Below are 9,526 nucleotides of genomic sequence, written 5' to 3' on the forward strand. Positions count from 1 at the left end.
GCATGATCCCGTGATCAACCACTTGATCACATTGAGCTCATTATGATGATGCATTACCGAGTGGGCCCAGAGATACCTCTCCATCATATGGAGTGACAAATCCCAGTCTCGATTCGTGCCAACCCAATAGACACTTTCGGAGATACCTGTAATGTACCTTTATAGTCACCCAGTTACGTTGTGAGGTTTGGCACACCCAAGGCACTCCTACGGTATCCGGGAGTTGCACAATCTCATGGTCTAAGGAAATGATACTTGACATCCATAAAAGCTACAGCAAACGAACTACACGATCTTTGTGCTATGCTTAGGTTTGGGTCTTGTCCATCACATCATTCTCCTAATGATGTGATCCCGTTATCAATGACATCCCCATGTCCATAGCCAGGAAACCATGACTATCTGTTGATCAACGAGCTAGTCAACTAGAGGCTCACTAGGGACACATTATGGTCTATGTATTCACACATGTATTACGATTTCCGGACAATACAATTATAGCATGAATAATAGACAATTATCATGAACAAGGAAATATAATAATCATTTTATTATTGCCTCTAGGGCATATTTGCAACAATTATATGGCTAATGTTAAAGGTGAACTAGAACTTATTAGTAAACATGCTGCTATGGTTACCACTCAAGCAGAACAAGTACTTAAAGCTCAGAATGATTTGCTCAATGAATTAAATAGTAAGAAAAATGATAATGCTGTTAGAGTTATGACTAGAGGTGGTAAAATGACTCAGGAACCTTTGTATCCTGAAGGCCATCCTAAGAGAATTGAGCAAGATTCTCAGAGAAATAATGTAGATGCACCTAGTCCTTCTAAGAAGAAGAAAAAGAAAAATGATAGGACTTTGCATGCTTCTAGTGAACCTGTTGATGACACACCTGAGAATCCCAATGATATTTCTATTTCTGATGCTGAAACACAGTCTGGTAATGAACATGAACCTAGTGATAATGTTAATGACGATGTTCATGTTGATGCTCAACCTAGCAATAATAATGATGTAGAAACTGAACCTGTTGTTGATCTTGATAACCCACAATCAAAGAATCAATGTTATGATAAGAGAGACTTTGTTGCTAGGAAGCACGGTAAGGAAACAGAACCATGGGTTCAGAAACCCATGCCTTTTCCTTCCAAACCATCCAAGAAAAAGAATGATGAGGATTTTGAGCGCTTTGCTGAAATGATTAGACCTATCTTCTTGTGTATGCGTTTGACTGATATGCTTAAAATGAATCCTTATGCTAAGTACATGAAAGATATTGTTACTAATAAAAGAAAGATACCGGAAGCTGAAATTTCCACCATGCTTTCTAATTATACTTTTAAGGGTGGAATGCCTAAGAAACTAGGTGATCCCGGAGTACCAACTGTACCATGCTCCATTAAAAGAAACTATGTTAAAACTGCTTTATGTGATCTTGGAGCCGGTGTTAGTGTTATGCCTCTCTCTTTATATCGTAGACTTGATTTGAATAAGTTGACACCTACTGAAATATCTTTGCAAATGGCTGATAAATCAACTGCTATACCTGTCGGTATTTGTGAGGATGTGCCTGTTGTGGTTGCAAACGTTACTATTTTAACGGACTGTGTTATCCTTGATATTCCCGAGGACGATAGTATGTCTATTATTCTTGGAAGAACCTTTTTGAATACTGCATGGGCTGTTATTGATTGCACCAAAGGCTATGTCACCTTTCATGTTAATGGCAATGAGCATATGGTACACTTTCTGAGGAAACAACCTCAAGTTCATAATATAAATTGGAAAAATTCCATCGATTATTTTTGGAGGTTTTGAATTTCCTCTTCCTACTGTCAAGAAGAAATATGATATTCTTATTGTTGGGGATGTGCATATCCCCATTGAGGTAACCTAGTGTTATTCGAAAATTCTCCGGTTCCATGTTATTCAGAATGAGTTTGTTAACACGACCTGATCAACCTTATTCGTGGATTCCTTTTGATGAGCATGAGATGGATGAATTTAGAAAACACAACTCTCTGTACCCTCTTTTTACTTTCTATTATTTATATTAAATAAAGCAAAAATAATAGTTTCTGTCTGTTTTCTGAGTTATCCAAGCAATAAAAAATACCCCGAAAATAAAAGTTCTCCAAATGCCCTGAAATTTAAATATGATTTTTTGGAATATTTGAGAATATCTGGCACTGAGAACACAGTAGGGGGAGCAAGCACCTGGCCACGAGGGTGGAGGGCGCACCCTACCCCTGGGCGCGCCCCCTGCCTCGTGGGCCCGCGGTGGCCCCCCTCCACTTATTCTAGCTACCACACACTCCTTCCTCCCACAAACATCACTAGCCAGCTCAAACCCGAGTCCAAGCTCATCTTGCTGCCATTTTTGATCTCCTTGCTCAAAGCTCCATTCAAAAAACTGCTTTGGGCGATTGTTCCTTGGTATGTGACTCCTCCAATGGTCCAATTAGTTTTTGTTCTAGTGCTTTATTCATTGCATATTTTTGCTGCTTAGGTGACCCTATTCTTGATCTTGCATATCAAATTTATATGGTCAAAAGTAGTTTTGATGCATGATATTGCCTCTAGGCACTTGTAGGAGTAGTTGCTATCAATTTTGTTGAGTTTGGGTCACTTTTATTTTGGAAGCTAATAAAAATTTCAGAAATTTTCAGAAAAAGATGAAGAGATTTTTGAGGGCCTCATCGAACCAAAGCTCGAAGGATAAGCAAAGTGAGGAGGATAATAGGCCCAAATATAATCTTCCTCGCACCATGCAGGTTCGGCCATGTGAATGGCCTTGTGATGATTTCTTGAGAGCAGCCGGGATTTATGATGATTTCTATGAATTGGCTGAGAATGCAGGCCTCACCGCCTTCCTCCACGACCAACGCAAACAGTATCTCTTACTCACCAATATCTTTGTGCAAAACTTTCATTTCCATGCTAGGAGCTCACCACCTATGGTGGAATTTTATTTATATGATCAACATAAGGAGATGTCACTTCGTGATTTTTGTCGGGTTTGTTTGATCCCTTTCGAGGGCAGCGTAGAGGAACCACATCATGACGATGTGGATGGGTTTATTGATACCATTACTGTAGGGGAAACGAGGAAGGTTTCCGATGCACGAATTACTAGCATACACTTTCCTGTTCTATGTTACTTTGCTATATTTGCTAGTAGATGCTTAATTGGGCGAGGAAACTGTGGAAACCCGACTGCCCCTAATATTGTTATTTTGTGCCATGCCTTATTTCGTGATGACACATTCAGTATGGGCACTATTATTGCAAAGCGGTTAAATCTTAACCGTACTAAGGGCCCCGTCCTTGGAGGCACCTTCGCCTCGCGCCTCACTGCACATTTTAACATACCTATTAGGAATTATGAGAAGGAAGAGAAATTGCTACCTCCTGTTTATCTAGATTATAAGAGTATGGTAGCACATGATTTTATTTTTAGGAATAGGGAAAAGGCGCTTAAGTACAAATTAATATTTGGTAAAAGTCATCATGAGACTATTACCTTGCCTGCTCCTTCCTCGTTTGATTTATCTGCAGGCAAGTACCTTGTTCCGTTGGAGGCCATTCACGGCTACCGGAACCCTACATCAGCTAAAGAGCCAGAGCCGGAACCACAATTTGATCCTCCACGACAGTCTGATTACCAGTGGGATCCGGAGGTGATTGCCAACCAGTGGCAATTCGAGGCTTCTTCACAGTACGGCCCCAGCTACAACTTTGGATATCCGCTAGGCCAGCCGTGGCCATACACCAATTTAGGTCAAAAGCCTAAGCTTGGGGGAGTACGCATTTCTCACCGACATTACATTCATGTTCACACACTCATTGCTAGTTGTCGATGCTCATACTTTTTCATTGTATCATCCATGCTAGTTTATTTTCCTTTTTTATGTTTCTTCTTGTGTGTTTAATAAACCTTAAGAAAAACAAAAAAAATAGTTGTAAGCTTTTAATTAGTTTACTTTCCATGCTTGTAGTAGTAATTTAAAAGAAACTCCAAAAAGATTTCTCGTTCTTCTTTTGCTTGTTGGGAGCTTTCGCGTGTAAATAGTTTTATTTCTTTTCTTGTTCTTTGGGGGTCGAGAGGAGAAGACCATAATTAAAATGTTAAAGTGGCTCTTATATGCATTATCGTTGATCTAACAAAGAGCCCATATTACCTTGTCTTCTCTGTTGAATTCAATGCTTGCAGATTCCAGCTTAGTTCAATGCACGTGCACTATTATTATTATCCACACTATTCGGTCGTGCAAGTGAAAGGAAATAATGATGATTATATGATGAACTTATTGAGATGAGAAAATATGGTATGAACTCGACCTCTCTTGTTTTTGTAAATATGATTAGTTCATCGTTCTTGATTCAGCCTATTATGAATAAACATGTTTGCAATGACAATTAGAGATTATAGTTGCTTATGCCATGCTTAATTAGCTAGGAGCTTACAATGGTTTACCTTGCGTGCCAACATGCTATTAAAATGGTTGTGATGTGGTATGATAGGGTGGTATCCTCTTTTGAACGATTCGAGTGGCTTGACTTGGCACATGTTCACGCATGTAGTTGAAACAAAATCAACATAGCCTCTACGATATTTATGTTCATGGTGCATTATATCCTACTCATGCTTGCATTTGGTGTTGATTAATTTTAATGCATGTTCATGACTGTTGTCGCTCTCTAGCTGGTCGCTTCCCAGTCTTTTGCTAGCCTTCACCTGTACTAAGCGGGAATACTGCTTGTGCATCCAATTCCATAAACCCCAGAGTTGTTCCATATGAGCCCACCATACCTACCTATATACGGTATCTACCTGCCGTTCCAAGTAATTTTGCATGTGCCAAACTCTAAACCTTCAAATAAACATTCTGTTTTGTATGATCGAATAGCTCATGTATCAACTAGGGTTGTCCGTATCTTCCATGTTAGGCGGGTTATTCTCAAGAGGAGTGGACTTCGCTCCTCACTCACGAGAAAATGGCTGGTCCGGGATGCCCAGTCCCATGCTTTATGCAAATCAAATCAAAATAACCGCAAACAATACTCCCCGACTGTTGTTAGTTGGAGGCACTCGTTGTTTTGTTTAAGCCATGGATTGATGCTTGTTGGTGGAGGGGAGTATAAACTTTACCATTCTGTTTGGGAACCGCCTATAATGTGTATAGCATGGAAGATATCGCCATCTCTCGGTTGTTATGTTGACAATGAAAGTATGCCGCTCAAAATATTATTCATATCTATTTCAAAACCGAGCTATGGCACCTCTACAACTCCCTGCTTCCCTCTGCGAAGGGCCTATCCATTTACTTTTATGTTGAGTCATCATCCTCTTAATAAAAAGCACGAGTTGGAGAGCACCGCTATCATTTGCATCCATTACTGTTAGTTTACATTGAGTATGACGGATCTCCTTTACCATGAATTACAATATCTAGTCAATCCTCGATCTTTAAAGGTGCTCTGCATTTATGTTTTGTGGTCTCAAAAAGGGCTAGCGAGATACCATCTTGTCATATCATATCATGATTGTTTTGAGAAAGTGTTGTCATCCGAGATTTATTATTATTGCTCGCTAGTTGATTATACCATTGATATGAGTAAACGTGAGACCTAAATGTTATTGTGAATATGGTTTGTTCATAATCTTTGCTGAAAACTTGAATGGTGGCTCTACATATTTACAACAACAAGAGCAAACAGAGTTTGTAAAAGTTTTTCTTTATCACTTCCAGTTTATCAACTGAATTGCTTGAGGACAAGCAAAGGTTTAAGCTTGGGGGAGTTGATATGTCTCCGTCGTATCTACCTTTCCAAACACTTTTGCCCTTGTTTTGGACTCTAACTTGCATGATTTGAATGGAACTAACCCGGACTGACGCTGTTTTCAGCAGAATTGCCATGGTGTTATTTTTGTGCAGAAATAAAAGTTTTCGAAATGACCTGAAAATCATCGGAGATTTTTTTTGGAATATATAAAAAATACTAGAAGGAAGATCCACGTTAGGGGGGCCTCCACCTTTCCACGAGGGTGGGGGCGCGCCCTACCCCCTGGGCGCGCCCCCTACCTCATGGGCCCCCTGATGCTCCACCGACCTCAACCTTGACTCCATATATTCATTTTTGGGGAGAAAAAAACCAGGGAGAAGGATTCATCGCGTTTTACGATACGGAGCCACCGCCAAGTCCTAAACTCTCTCGGGAGGGCTGATCTGGAGTCCGTTCGGGGCTCCAGAGAGGGGAATCCATCGCCATCGTCATCATCAACCATCCTCCATCACCAATTTCATGATGCTCACCGCCGTGCGTGAGTAATTCCATCGTAGGCTTGCTGGACGGTGATGGGTTGGATGAGATTTATCATGTAATAGAGTTAGTTTTGTTAGCGTTTGATCCCTAGTATCCACTATATTCTGAGATTGATGTTGCTATGACTTTGCTATGCTTAATGCTTGTCACTAGGGCCCGAGTGCCATGATTTCAGATCTGAAACTATTATGTATTGATCAATATATGAGAGTTCTTGATCCTATCTTGCAAGTCCATAGTCACCTATTATGTGTTTTATGATCCGTTAACCCCGAAGTGACAATAATCAGGATACTTACTGGTGATGACGTAGTTTGAGGAGTTCATGTATTCACTATGTGTTAATGCTTTGGTCTGATACTCTATTAAAAGGAGGCCTTTATATCCCTTAGTTTCCAATAGGACCCTACTGCCACGGGAGGGTAGGACAAAACATGTCATGCAAGTTCTTTTCCATAACCACGTATGACTATATTCGGAATACATGCCTACATTACATTGATGAACTGTAGCTAGTTCTGTGTCACCCTAGGTTATGACAGTTACATGATGAACCGCATCCGGCATAATTCTCTATCACCGATCCATTGCCTACGAATTTTCCATATATTGTTCTCCGCTTATTTATTTTTCCGTTGCTATTGTCATCATCACTACAAAACACCAAAAATATTACTTTTGCTACTATTACCTTTTACTACCGTTACCAATACTACCATATTACTTTGCTACTAAATACTTTGCTACAGATATTAAATTTGCAGGTGCGGTTGAATTCAAAACTCAGCTGCTAATACTTGAGAATATTCTTTGGCTCCCCTTGTGTCGAATCAATGAATTTGGGTTGAATAATCTACCCTCGAAAACTATTGCGATCCCCTATACTTGTGTGTTATCACTTTACTATCCGTAAGATGTCTGTGGATGAGTGTTCTAGAACCATAATGTGCATCTATTAAGAGTCTGCATCTTGCATCTGTACACCCACTGGGTGTTTTCAACTTTCGCTGAGTAATTTTTCCACTTGAGTCGACCATGTCGTGTCGAGTCTATCTTTGAATCAGTGGGGGCGCGCAGAGTGCACCCGCTGGGTGTAGTCCCCGAGACCGTCGTTGAATGTTTGATTCGGCAGAGGTCTTTATCAAAAATATCTCTTTACAGTTCTTCCACTTGGTTTAGACAGGTCGTGTCGAGTAGGAGTCGGACCAGTAGAGGCACACCCAGTGCACCCACTGGGTGTAGTCCCCGAGACCGCGGTCGACTGCGGACAGTCGGCGGTGGTCTGAGAACATGCATTGCCACATTTCTTCTTGTTCTTTGAACCACGTCGAGTTGAAAGCATAACTAGTGGGGGCTCGCCAAGTGCACCTATTGGGTGTAGTCCTCGAGACTACTATTGAATGTTTGATTCGACAGTAGTCTTAGAACTCTTTTGCGGTAATGACTTGAACTTGTATCTTTTTCTCTCGGAAGCAATTGATCTTTGTCTCAGTCGATTGACATGTCTTACTTATTGACTACAGAAATCTTGTGACTTCGGGAGCCAGTTTGTTGATTTGCAGAAACAATAGATCCAACTCGGTCTCGACCTGGCTCTAGCCAAGGGGAACTTGAAGAAGGCATAGGATGACGCAACTGCCATGGGAGGTAATGACTTGCCGACTTTTTGCTTTGTCATCTTTTCTTTCCATTCGTTTAACCGAGTGACACTACTCGAGCAGATGTGCATAGTGAAAATAGGCAACTCCAAGCTCGTCTGAAGAATGTTATTTCTTTAGGGAAAATGAAGTAGGCGCTGGAACAGAAGGATCTTGACTTTGCCGCAGCTCAGAAGATGGCGCGACAAAAAACCGAACTTGCCGACAAGAAGTTGGCTTCAGTCGGCAAGTTAGAAGAAGAAAACGCCAAACTGAAGACTGCCATTGGCGAGGCCAACGAGGAAGTTGAGCAGCTGAAGAAGGACAAGGTGGCTTTGACTAACCGAGTTGGAGATCTCACTCGGAAGAGAGATGAACTGGAGGTTTATCTAGGAGGACTCGCCAAGAAGTTGTTCCTTATGATTGAAGGTGTTTTTCTTTGTACGACTGATTTGCTACTGTCGACTCATCATATAACTGTTGACTCATTGTTTTATTGTGTGTGCAAAATTTTGTGAAAACTTCGAGGAAGAGACTGGGAGAACTGAAACGAGCTTGGACCCCATCAACTCCCCTGTCAAGGATGAAGCTGCCATGTACGTGCTACGACTGGAGTCTCGCCTTGCCAGCGTTATGGACTACCTTGTGCAACTGAAGGTGGCCATGTCGCGGATTGACCCAGCGCTCTGGCCAAGGGTGACATTTCAGAACGATGTGTGGTGCTAACGTTGCTCTATCTCTCATTCGTGTCCGCTGCAAAGAAGCCAAGGAAGAGAAACTAGCAGTGCTCAAGGTTGCCAATACCAAAAAGCTTGACTTCCAATCCTTTATGGAAACCTTCATCAAAACAGCCACTCGCATTGCAGATGGAATCGCCTTGGATGAGTTCGTCGAGCCTGCTAGCCCTCCTCTCGCGGAGTGAACAAACTTTAAGCTCAGACTAAATTTGCCTCGGAATGCCGAGTGATTTTGTAACCGTTAAACTCCTTCGGGCCTAACACCCAAGTACTTTTATCCGTGGTTCGGAACCTCGTGGGAATTATCTACACATGGATTTTCTTTGAATATGCTTGCCGTGTTCTCCGAGTGGAACTTGTTTCTTCATTCGGAACAGACTTTTGTACATGTGATGAGCTCAGAAGAGAAGGTCGCAGACGACCTGCACCTCGTCGTCCTTGTGGATAGAGATAGAGCGTACATTGTATTTGTGGCGCAGCTCCAAGGAGAGGGTCGCAGACGACCTACACCTCGCTGTCCTTGCGGATCGAGATGGAGCGTGTGGCTAAGTCTCCGAGGGAGAGGATTGCTCTTCAGTCGGAGGTTTAAACACTTAGGCGAGTACGAGACTGCAGCTAAGCCTCCGAGTGAGAGGATTGCTCATCACTCGATAGGATTTTTTAAACTTAGGCGAGTACGGGACTGCAGTTAAGCCCCCGAGTGAGAGGATTGCTCATCACTCGGTAGGATTTTTAAAACTTAGGCGAGTACGAGACTGCAGCTAAGCCTCCGAGTGAGAGGATTGCTCATCACTCGGTAGGATTTTTAAAACTTAGGCGA

This window comes from Triticum aestivum, chromosome 4A, assembly GCF_018294505.1.
Source record: "Triticum aestivum cultivar Chinese Spring chromosome 4A, IWGSC CS RefSeq v2.1, whole genome shotgun sequence".
In the NCBI taxonomy this organism is placed as follows: Eukaryota; Viridiplantae; Streptophyta; class Magnoliopsida; order Poales; family Poaceae; genus Triticum; species Triticum aestivum.